Raw genomic sequence first — 12,729 nt, forward strand, 5'->3', positions numbered from 1 at the left:
TTTTGAGACGGAGTCTCGCTCTGTCGCCCAGGCTGGAGTGCAGTGGCCGGATCTCAGCTCACTACAAGCTCCTCCTCCCGGGTTCATGCCATTCTCCTGCCTCAGCCTCCCGAGTAGCTGGGACTACAGGCGCCGCCACCTCGCCCGGCTAGTTTTTTGTATGTTTTAGTAGAGACGGGGTTTCACTGTGTTAGCCAGGATGGTCTCGATCTCCTGACCTTGTGATCCGCCCGTCTCGGCCTCCCAAAGTGCTGGGATTACAGGCTTGAGCCACCGCGCCCGGCCAGTCCCATACTCCTAATCCAGGTAAGGGGAGAGAGAGTTGCAGCCAGAAACAAGGAGGGAAGGGATGAAGATAGAAAAGAGAGAAAAAAATGAAAGCCAACTAGTCTTCCTCTCCTCACTTTGGCAGTGATGAACTCTTGCTCACTCCCTTTGTGCACTCTGGTAGAGAAGCAGCACATTCCATTTAGTTACGCCTCTGTTAGCGTGGCGAGTGTTATTTAATTGCAGAAAACAAGTTGGAGATAAGAGTGAGATTCGGGAAGGAAATTATTCTCCTTTCTTTTCAAAAATGGTACAAAAATAACAGCAACACAACCATACTTAAGGAAGGAAGTAGATGGAACACAATAATATGGAGAACCATTATTCCTTCCCAGGTTAGGCAGGAGAGGTAAGATCTAGTCCTATCTAGCCACACAAAACACATGGTTCGAGCTTTTTGGAGTTCCGTTTCCTCATCTGAAAAGGCAGGGGGGTTGGAAGGTTCAAATTTTGTATTAAGATACTTTGAAGAAGTAATAACCATTTTTCATGAAAGTTAAAGGGAGGATATAAAAAGAAACTAAGATTTATCAACACTTATCTTGTGGCAGGTAATTAGCACTAGGATTTTTAAAGCACAGACTCAAACATCCTGGGTTTGTTTGTGTTCTGCCTTCTACAAGCTGTGTGATCTTGGGCAAGTTACCTAACTTCTCTGTGTCTCCTTGTCCCCAGCAGAAAATGGGAACAATGAGCCAGGCGCAGTGGCTCATGCCTGTAATCCCAGCGCTTTGGGAGGCTGAGGCAAGAGGATCACTTGAGTCCAGGAGTTCAAAACCAGCCTGGGCAACATAGCAAGACTTCATCTCTGGCCGGGCGCGGTGGCTCAAGCCTGTAATCCCAGCACTTTGGGAGGTCGAGACGGGCGGATCACGAGGTCAGGAGATCGAGACCATCCTGGCTAACACGGTGAAACACCATCTCTACTAAAAAATACAAAAAACTAGCCGGGCGACGTGGCGGGCGCCTGTAGTCCCAGATACTCTGGAGGCTGAGGCAGGAGAATGGCGTAAACCCGCAGGCGGAGCTTGCAGTGAGCTGAGATCCGGCCACTGCACTCCAGCCTGGGCGACAGAGCGAGACTCTGTCTCAAAAAAAAAAAAAAAAAGACTTCATCTCTACTAAAAATTTAAAAGTTAGCTGGAAGCAGTGGTACAAGCCTGTAGTCCGAGCTACTCTGGAAGCTGAGGCAGGAAGATCACTTGAGCCGCAGAGTTCCAGGCCACAGTGAGCTATGACTGCACCACTATACTCCAGCCTGAACAACAGAGATCCTACCTACAAAAAATAAAAATGAAATGGGAACAATGGTACCTTCTCCAAAGGGTGGCTATGAGGATAACAGTTTATATATACAATGTGGTTTATACATACTATATATACATATATATCATAACAGCAAACTGGCACAAAGTATTGCTCTGTAATTGCTATTATAATTATTACAACTTGCTGGGTGCGGGGGCTCACGCCTGTAATCCCAGCATTTTGGGAGGCTGAGGCGGGAGATCACGAGGTCAAGAGCTTGAGACCATCCTGGCTAACACGGTGAAACCCCGTCTCTACTAAAAATACAAAAAAATTAGCCTGGCATGGTGGCGGGCGCCTGTAGTCCCAGCTACTCGGGAGGCTGAGGCAGGAGAATGGCGTGAACCCGGGAGGCGGAGCTCTGTGAGTGAGCTGAGATCGCGCCACTGCACTCCAGCCTGGGCGACAGAGCGAGGCTCCGTCTCAAAAAAAAAAAAAAAAAATTATTACAACTTTATCGTGATATTTTTATAGATGAAAAAACAAAACAGATGAGGAAACCACGGCTTCAGAGCTCTGAGTTTTTCTGACCTCAATATTCAGTCTCTCAACTATTGATTACCCTGTACCAGTTAAAAGAAGTGAAAGTCGGCCAGGCCCAGTGGCTCACGCCTGTAATCCCAGCACTTTGGGAGGCTGAGGTGCGCAGATCACCTGAGGTTGGGAGTTCGAGACCAGCCTTACCAACGTGGAGAAACCCTGTCTCTACTAAAAATACAGATTAGCCGGGTGTGGTGGCGCACGCCTGTAATCCCAACTACTCAGGAGGCTGAGGCAGGAGAATCTCTTGAACCCCAGAGGCAAAGGTTGTGGTGAGCTGAGATCGTGCCATTGCACTCTAGCCTGGGTAACAGGAGCAAAACTCCATCTCAAAAAAAAAAAAAAAAAGAAGTGAAAGTCACAGAATTTTGTAGTCAGTTAGGGAAATCCTACCAGTTTCACAACGAGTCAATCAAAACCTTGCAATAAATACACAATAAAGCTGTGTTTCAAAAGTCCTCCAACACCTAGCATAGCTTTTAGAACAGCTAATTTGCTTAGGTAAAGAAATGCTCCAGGCAGGACGCAGTGGCTCATGCCTGTGATCCAAGCACACTGGGAGGCAGAGGTAGGAGAGTCACTTGAAGCCAGGAGTTTGAGGGCAGCCAGAGCAACACAGAGAGACCCTGTCTCTGTGAAAAACAGAAAACAAAATAGGCCAAGTGTGGTGGCTTATGCCTGTAATCCCAGCACTTTGGGAGGCCCGGTTGGGGGGGGGGAGGTGGATCATTTGCGGTCGTGAGTTCGAGACCAGCCTGGTCAACATGGCAAAACCCCATCTCTACTAAACATACAAAACTTAGCCAGGCTTGGTGGTAGGCACCTGTAATCCCAGCTATTCGGGAGTCTGAGGCAGAAGAATCGCTTGAACCAGGGAAGTGGAGTTTGCAGTGAGATGAGATTGCACCACTGCACTCCAGCGTGGGCAACAAAGTGAGATTCTGTCTCAAAAAGAAAAATAGAAAAAAATAGCTAAGTGAGTTGGTGCATGCCTATAGTCCCAGCTACTCTGGAGGCTGAGGTGAGAGGATCACTTGAGCCCAGAAGTCAAGGCTGCAGGGAACCAGGATCAGGCCACTGCACTCTAGCATCAGTGACAGAGTGAGACCCTGTCTCAAAAAAAAGAAAAAAGAAAAACAGCCCCAAAGACATTACTCTTGTATTGGGCTGAAATCCAGTGAATTGGTGGCCTTCTCTCTCTCTCTCTCTCTCGTCTGAAGTTTCTCATAGATGCATTTTGAGATGTAAATATTCTGTGGCAAAATCTCTCTGCTCAGATGTGCGCTCAGATGGGCCTCTGGCCAATCCTTTTTTTTTTTTTTTTTTTTTGAGACGGAGTCTTGCTCTGTCGCCCAGGCTGGAGTGTAGTGGCATGATCCCAGCTTACTGCAACCTCTGCCTCCCAGGTTCAAGCAATTCTCCTGCATCTCCTCCCTAGTAGCTCAAATTACAGGCACCTACGACCATGCCCAGCTAATTTTTATATTTTTAATAGAGACAAGATTTTGCCATGTTGGCCAGGCTGGTCTCAAACTCCTGACCTCAAGCGATCCACCCACCTCAGCTGGAATTACAGGCATGAACCACCTCGCCCCGCTAGGATACTTTTTTTTTTTTTTTTTTTTGACACAGAGCCTCACTCTGTCACTCTGTCTGGAGTACAGTGGCGTGATCTTGGCTCACCGCAACCTCTGCCTCTTGGATTCAAGCAATTCTCTGGCCTCAGCCTCCTGGGTAGCTGGGACTACAGGTGCGTGCCACCACATCCAGCTAAGTTTTTGTGTTTTTAGTAAAGGCAGGGTTTCACTGTGTTAGCCAGAATGATCTCAATCTCCTGACCTTGTGATTGGCCCACTTTGGCCTCTCAAAGTGCTGGGATTACAGGCGTGAGCCACCACGCCCAGCCTGTGTGTGTGTGTGTGTGTGTGTGTGTATGTGATGAACTTTTGCTCCTGTTGCCCAGGCTGGAGCGCAATGGCATGATCTCGGCTCACTGCAACCTCCACCTCCTGGGTTCAAGCAATTCTCCTGTCTCAGTCTCCTGAGTAGCTGGGATTACAGGCGCCTGCCACCACCCCTGGCTAATTTTTGTATTTTTAGTAGAGACGAGGGTTTCTCCATGTTGGTCAGGCTGGTCTTGAACTCCTGACCTTCAGGTGATTCACCTGCCTCGGCCTCCCAAAGTGCTGGGATTATAGGCATGATCCACTGGGCCTGGCCTCCAGGATACTTTCTTAAAGGAGGAATTGGTAAATTATTTCCCTCTAGTGATAGGGACAGTTCTGATAAAGGTGGGAAGGGGAGAACCATGTGCATGACTCCAGACTCAGAAACCAAAACCCAAGTTGAATTCCATCTCAGAGTAAAATCAAGTACTACAGATGAGAAAACACAGACTCTTAAGAATTACAGGACTAGCGTATCTTTTCTTAGGGGATAAAAGCTGTTTGACAGCGTCTGCAACAAGTGGTTCACAGACACGTCAATCATCTACTTCCTCAACAAGACGGAACTGTTCGAGGAGAAGATCACACACAACCCCTGACCATCTGCTTCCCTGAGTACACAGGGGCCAACAAGTATGATGAGGCAGCCAGCTGCATTCAGAGTAAGTTTGAGGACCTGAATAAGCACAAAGACACCAAGGAGATCTACACACACTTCACATGTGCCACCTATACCAAGAACATAGTTCGTGTTTGATGTCATCACCGACGTGATCATCAAGAACAACCTGAAGGACTGTGGCCTCTTCCGAGGGGCAGTGAGACCTGACGGGATGGGCCACCACCAACTCTGTACCCCGCAACCCCTGAGGAAGATGGGGCAAGAAGACCATGCTCCCCGCCTGTTCCGCAGCCACTTTTCTCTTCTTTCCTTTGTTCTGAGCTCCCCCTGTCCCCTCAGCTCCAGACATAGGGGAGGGGTTGCCACAGGCCTCCCTGTTTGAACCCTGCCCTTGTCTGAGGTGCTGGTAATGGCCATGGTACTCCCTTTCTGGGCATCTGTTCTGGTACCCCCCAGAAGTTGCGAAGATTCCATTCTACTTAGTAGTTCTCATTATGTAAAGAGAAATCTTGAAATAAATCAATTGTTCCTGAAAGTTCACAAGAGTAAGAAAATAGACTGAGTCTTGCCGGCTGGGCCTGGTGGCTCACGTCTGTAATCCCAGCACTTTGGGAGGCCAAGGCGGGCAGATCACGAGGTCAGGAGATCAAGACCATCCTGGCTAACACGTTGAAATCCCGTCTCTACTAAAAATACAAAAACACAATAGCCAGGCATGCTGGAAGGCGCCTGTAGTCCCAGCTGCTGGAGATGCTGAGGCAGGAGAATGGTGCGAACCCGGGAGGTGGAGCTTGCAGTGAGCCGGAGCTTGCAGTGAGCCGAGTTCGCGCCACTGCACTCCAGCCTGGGAGACACAGCAAGACTCCATCTCAACAAAAAAAAAGAAAGAAAGAAAGAAAAGAAAACAGACTGAGTCTTAAAAGAACTACATGGTATAAAAGAAGAATCCAGAAAGTAGTAGACTGGGACCAGAGAAATAATATTTGAATTTAACTCATCTGTTCAACAAATATTTGCTCCTTGCTAACATTTTGCCAGGTCCTGTGCTTGTTATACAGTTTGATCAGATAGACATGGCCTTAGGGACTTGAAAAGCTAGTTGCCAGTGAAGGGAGAGAGCCAATATACAAGAAAACAAATACATGTAATTGTAAGTTACAGTGGTACTATAACAGAAAAAAAAGGTTGCCATGTAAGACGATAAGAAGATATAAGAATTTACTTTGGACCAAGCGTTCAGGAAGGCCTCTGAGGAAGGCAGATCTTGACCAGAGGGTAGGAGGAACTCGGGGGACAGTGAAAGGAGGAAGGAATATCGGCGGGGCGGGGATGGGGAGATTTCAAGCACGTGGAGTGAAAAATGCTAAGATCCTAAACTAAAAGCAACTCTAAGAATCAGAGGGCCAGTTTGGATGGCTTGACCTCTACCCCTCTTGAATCCCCTTTGATACCAAACATTTTGGAAAATCCCATGTAGTATATACTGCATGCCTTCCCACAATCATTTATGACTCTTAAATCTCACAAAAACAAATTCAACTGATGAATTCACATCTTTTTAACATACATTTTGAAGATTATCTTAGCCCAAACCTGCACCCACATCCTTCTAAGCGTACTGACTCACTAGACAAAGCCAACTCCTCCCCTCCTGCGTACAAAAACAGCTTTTCCAGATCTACTGTTGTAATTGGTTTTTTTCCAGGGCTTTATGCTCTACTGAAACTAAACACTTAAATGAGCAATTTCACTCTAGTCTTAAGCTCAGGGGAAATGACAACGGTTTTGTTTCTGTTTTGAGACTTCGGGGCAAATTTTAAATCGTTAATATATAATTAATCCTATGTAACGTCATAGAAGCAAAACATGTGATTCCTTTTTCAGCACATTGCACACATAAAATGAACATGAAACCAGGTTTGGAGAGTGATTCTTAGTAACGTAGCCTTGCATTTGTGCTTCGACATAAAATTGAGACATTCTCAAGAGGCCTTGGGACATGGTGACATGTTGCGCAGTTTGGCCAGCAGAGGGAGACCAGAGAGTCGTGAAGCACCCAACGAAGCCACACCCAGATTAGGGTTGCTTATTATCTGTCTCTTCTCTGAATTTTCAAAAAACACAAAAAGAAAATGAGAAATTCTTGAAACAAAGCCCCTTTTTTTATTGAAGCAAAATCCACATAACATAAAACTAGCCCTTTTAAAGTGTGCAATTAAGTAGCATTTACCTCATTCACAGTGTTATGGAACCGTCACCTCTATCTAGTTCCAAAACGTAAGAAATGCTTAAATTTTCTATAAAGAGAACTTGCAAACGCCCAGGCCTGTTGTATCCTCCTTATTTCGTCACATTCCCAGTTTTGTGTCCACCAGCATTCTGTCAGGAATTGTCCCCATGCGTTCCCCCAACAGCCTTCGTCACTGTACAATTCATAGACTCGGATTCAGGGTTACAATTACAGGTTCGAAAACCAAAAACATCCAAATCCTTTAGTTCTTCCTCTAGGAATTGCACAGTTACAATAGACGAGCCAGTATAGGTGACTTTTAAAAATTCTATACATACTATGTTTGTCACTTCTCAGCAAAGGAATGAATAAATTGTTTTAATTTAAATATGGTTACAAAACGGAAATGAACAATGTACTACACCAAAGCCCTTCAGTCTTTGATGGGAAATTTAAAGTTATTCCCATCCAGAGTGAAAATTAAAGTTATTTCTAGGTTGGGATGCGAGCCAAGATTTTAAGGGCACAATGTCAACTGGTTAGATAACAACTTTGAGGAAAGCTGAACTTAATGTAATAAAAGCAGAAGGTTTACAATCTAAATCCACTTTTTTATTAAAGAATTTAATCTGCTTTATGGGGTCTTGGCCCAGGGAAGGGTAAAAAAAAAGAAATGCCAAACTGGAGAGGCCGGGGGAGGGGAATGGCTGTAGATGACTCTGGGAAAACAGGAGGGAGGGAAACTGAAGCGCGAATGAGGCCGGATCCGCCCTAACAAAGAGGCAGAAACTGTGTCTCAACAGCCACCAAATCCAGTTCAGGGCGGTTTGAGCCAGTTTCTGAGCTGGATTGAGAACAACAGCCTCGGCAGAGACATCACTAGGGTGAAACAGAAAATCCAGCATGGACTTCACAGAAAGAACTGGATTTGGCCTGGACTCGCTGGAGCCTAAAAGCTGCTTCCTGTAGTGGCAAAGTCAGATAAAATATAGGGCCTGGAGCATGGACAGTGGCCTCTTCCAGAAAGAGAAATCACACAGCACTGTCTCTGTGCCATAATCCAGTCCGCATTTTCTGTCTTGCTGCTCCTAATTGTGGCTGGTAAGGGAAAAAGGGCCTCAGGGTATCAGTTTTCAGAGAAAGCTGGCTGCAATGTTGGGGGAGGGGAGGATTATGTGTCTCCCGTAGTTTAATGTGTGTGCCTGGTGGGGGGGAGGGGGGGAAAAGTGCGAGAGGGTCTGAAGGAGAGGGAACAGCACTTCACACCCTGCAGTTCACACCACCTTTCCAACAGCTTTGCTGCATTATTGCACAACCTCAAAATACACTGAACATAGGCTTTGTGGGAGTGCCCCACATACAAGTGGCACTTGTACAAGTAATTATCAGACCTCCTTCAGCCCTATGCAAGAAATGGCAGTAGCCATACCCAATACTGTCAACATTCTCTTTTCACCTGTGTCCAGAAATACATACAAGCCGTACATGCCTTTCTCAATTAAGAGGCACAGCAGTATTAGGTAACAATGGAATGATAATCCTGTCCTCTGCTCCCCTCCCCCAAGTGCCAGAAGCTCCCAAGATCTGATCAGTCCCACCCTGAAATGGCTTCTCTAACACTGTCTAGTAGACTGAACTGTGGTCTGCAGCTGTGGAGGGTGTGCACTGCCTGCGGCCAAGTTTGGCTCAGAACCTTCCCGAACCAGTACAGCCCTTCCCCACCAAAAATTCCTAGGAGTTCTACACAAAGTCCAGGTCGGCCTGGTGGGACACTATGTGTGTGTAAATTCCCTCTCCCCTAAGTGTCCAAAGATGTTTAGAATCTTCCAGAGGCACTAATTAAGTGCCTCCAGACCCAGGGCTTCTCTGACTGGAAGTCAGCCCTGGTGCGAGCTGGGGGGCAGGGCATGGAGCTTACAGCTCTCCCATGCACAGGCACAATTACAAGCAGGGCTGTAGGTTTCAGAAATACTCCTAAGAGACTGGGGAAGGGAAAAGGAAGAAGGTCAGCTGAAAGATGTGAAAATGCTATTTTATTCCTTTTACCATAGATACATAGATGAAAAATTGGAACACAATCCACTCTGCATTATTAATGTGCGAAAATCAAACACACGAAACATGTTGCTGACATTTTCTAATTAATGTTTATTACACAAGTAACTCACTCATGAAGCTCTTCTACATCCATTTCACTCACTATTAAACCTGTACTGCTGGGGATTCTGCTAGGTCTTTTTTTTAGGATTTGTTTCTTTTTTGGTAGGGAACAATGAATTGCCCCACATGAAGATGCAGTAGGCTGGAGAGGATAATAACAGTAATAACCACCGGGTGCGGTGGCTCACGCCTGTAATCCCAGAATTTTGGGAGTTCAAGGCGGGCAGATTGCCTGAGGTCAGGAGTTTGAGACCAGTCTGGCCAACATGGTGAAACCCAGTCTCTACTAAAAAAAATTACAAAAACTAGCTGGGCGTGGTGGTGTTCGCCTGTAATCCCAGATACTCGGGAAGCTGAGGCAGGGGAATTGCTTGAACCAGGGAGGCAGAGGTTGCCGTGAGCCGAGATTGCACTACGGCACTCCAGCCTGGGCTACAGAGTGAGACGCCATCTCAAAAAATTTAAAACAAAAATAAATTAAAAAAAAAAAAAACAGTAATAACCATAATACTGAGAGCTCACTATAAACCAGGCAGTACCAAGTGTTTCATATCTTAAATTATAACATACACACCATACATTTCCGAGTTAGGAATTAATGTCCCCATTTCAGAGATGAGGAAAATGAAGTTTGGAATGATTTGGTACTTTACCAACGTTACACATCTCTAATGTGGCAGGCAAAGATTGTGGCTCCAAAATCCATTCATCTAAGCTGATGCTATACCCGCCACCTCAGGGGCAACGGGTTATAAACCCTTTTTCAGATCCTACTACGTGTCAGCCTACTTCCGGCTGGGGAAAGATGGTCATAGCGAGAGGGAAAGAATTGGTTCAGTGATGAGAACATGGTTGGTTCCTGCCTTCAACAAGCTTTCAATCTAATGACTGTTTTTTTCAAGGACAATTCAGAACGGTCTGACGGGGATTTTTTTTTTTTTTTTTTTTTTCCTGCCTTTCGGCCTCAGAGGCCATCTGGGAAAAAGAGTTTAGAATTTCCCTGCCATTTCCGTGCTGTGCGGGGAGGAACATTTGAAATCGGGCCTGGCGGGGTACCAGCAGGCAGCACAAGCAAGCTGGGTGGAGAGGGGCAGGGCGAGGCCCCGGGAGCCGTCACCATGGCAACCCAGCCTGCTTTCCAGAATAATGTCTGTAACCAGGAAAACAGCTCCAGAGAGCTCGCTCTTCATAATCCCCGTGGCCTGTCGGGCCAGGGAATGCACAAGGGGGATTCTTTCTCCGTAGAGAAATGGCTCTTTACAAGGCGGGAACAAAGGGGAAACATTTGTTGTATAGATCTCTCTTTGTTATCTGGCTGAAATAAAATCAACAAAGTGCAATTACTTAGTTCCTCTCCACTCTTCACAGGAAATGAACGCTGTATTGTTAGGCAAGGTTCCTTTTTCTGAATAATATTTGCTGTAATTTTTCTTTTATCCCCATTTTATAGATGAGAGACTAGTAAGCATGAATAAACTTGACCTCTGCAAAACTATAATTTGAAAACCTGGGCGTCTTTTAGAAGGCTTTGTGAAGGAGGCCCCGCCTTTGCCTTCTTTGTCATAAACCTACCAGATAATGTGAAGAGAGTTGGTGTCCACGTGCTCGGGGCCTTGGGAGCCACCAGCGCTGACTGGACTCAGCCGCAGCGCTCTGTTCCCTGTGCTCGCCCCTCCCCCGCACCCGCAAACGCAGCCAGGAGGAAGAGGGGAGGAGGAATGCAGGAGGCATTCCAGCCCCACCCCCGCCAGCCTCCTCCAGCGCGTTCTGAAACTACTGCTAAGTGGGCTGCAAGGAAGACAGTGAACCAGCTGGTGACTGTACTCCTCCAGGCTTTCACATGATCTACAGCCTGACTACACCCTGCGCATTGAAGGTTGTCCCTTGCTCCCTCTGAGCTAGGGTGTGACAGCCCTTAAAGATAAGGGTAGCATCGCGGTAGTCAGCCCACACCTGCAAGACCAGGAACAACAGCAGTTACTTTATGCCCAACAACCGACGATTTTCCATAAATGTCCACACTTACAAATAATGTCATTTTTAAATAGTTACATAAACCAGAAAGGTTAAGAGTTCAGCTATCTCGTGGCAGTAAAAGTTCTGCTCTCTGTGTCTGGGTGTCCCCGAGGAGGCCAATTCATGACAAAATCGGAAAAGCCAAAATATCTAGACCTAAACCTTTGCATCAGTCCCTTTGTGCAGTGATGAAGGACGGAGGGTCCCTCATCACTGGGGAAGTCGAGGGTGGCACACTTCCCAGTCTACGCTAGAGATTTTGTTGCCCTAAGGTCACTTGGTGATAGGAAATGCGTTTCCTGACATCTTCCGCCCCCAGGGACTAAGTTGAGAACCACTGCCAGAGAAGCCTTGGAAGGAGTTAATTGGATAAACTATCGATATTAAATTAAGGCCTAAATATGTAATGTTGTCCGTCCCACAGACATTTTTTTTTGACGGAGTTTTGCTCAGTCACCAGGCTGGAGTGCAGTGGCACGATCTAGGCTCACTGCAACCTCTGCCTGCCGGGTTCAAGTGATTCTCCTGCGTCAGCCTCCCGAGTAGCCGGGACTACAGGCACATGCCACCACGCCCGGCTGATATTTTTTGTATTTTTAGTAGAGACGAGGTTTCACCATATTGGTCAGGCTGGTCTTGAACTCCTGACCTCGTGATCCACCCGCATCGGTTTCCCAAAGTGCTGGGATTACAGGCGTGAGACACCGTGCCTGGCAGATACTTACATTTCAGTAGAGTTAATTTACCCCGCTTTAGGAAGTCACATTAATGGATCTTTGTAGTGAATTTTTAAAGACTCTTACATTGTTATAATCTTCCTCCCCAAAGTTTGATTCTTATATTCAACATTAATTCAACATTCACTGAAAACTTCCTAACAACCAGGCAATATGGTACTATTGGCTACACTGGCCATGTGAATTTTAAAAACCACATAAAGCGTGGAACGTACTTTCAAAGAGCTTGCAGGCTGGGAAGATACACAGGAAGTCAGTTATTCCAGAGTGACATGGGAGAAGAGGGACATGAAAAACAGTAAGGTTGAGTGGAGTGAGATATAGCCAATGAGTTTCTCAGAAAGAGCTGAGAAATGAGATGGAGTTAGCCAGAATAATACCAGAGCTAGCAATCAGAGAAACAGATTTTTCTTTTTTCTTTTTTTTTTTTTTTTTTTTTTTTTTGAGACGGAGTCTCGCTCTGTCGCCCAGGCTGGAGTGCAGTAGCCCAATCTCAGCTCACTACAAGCTCCGCCTCCCGGGTTCACGCCATTCTCCTGCCTCAGCCTCCCGAGTAGCTGGGACTACAGGCGCCCGCCATCTCGCCCGGCTAGTTTTTTGTATTTTTAGTAGAGACGGGGTTTCACCGTTGTAGACCAGGATGGTCTCGATCTCCTGACCTCGTGATCCACCCGTCTCGGCCTCCCAAAGTGCTGGGATTACAGGCTTGAGCCACCGCGCCCGGCCTCTTTTTTCTTTTTTTCTTTTTTTTTAGACTGAGTCTTGCTCTGTGGCCCAGGCTGGAGTGCAGTGGTGCGATCTCGGCTCACTGCAAGCTCCGCCTCCCGGGTTCACGCCATTCTC

This window comes from Piliocolobus tephrosceles, chromosome 10 (genome assembly GCF_002776525.5).
Source record: "Piliocolobus tephrosceles isolate RC106 chromosome 10, ASM277652v3, whole genome shotgun sequence".
NCBI classification, from domain to species: domain Eukaryota; kingdom Metazoa; phylum Chordata; class Mammalia; order Primates; family Cercopithecidae; genus Piliocolobus; species Piliocolobus tephrosceles.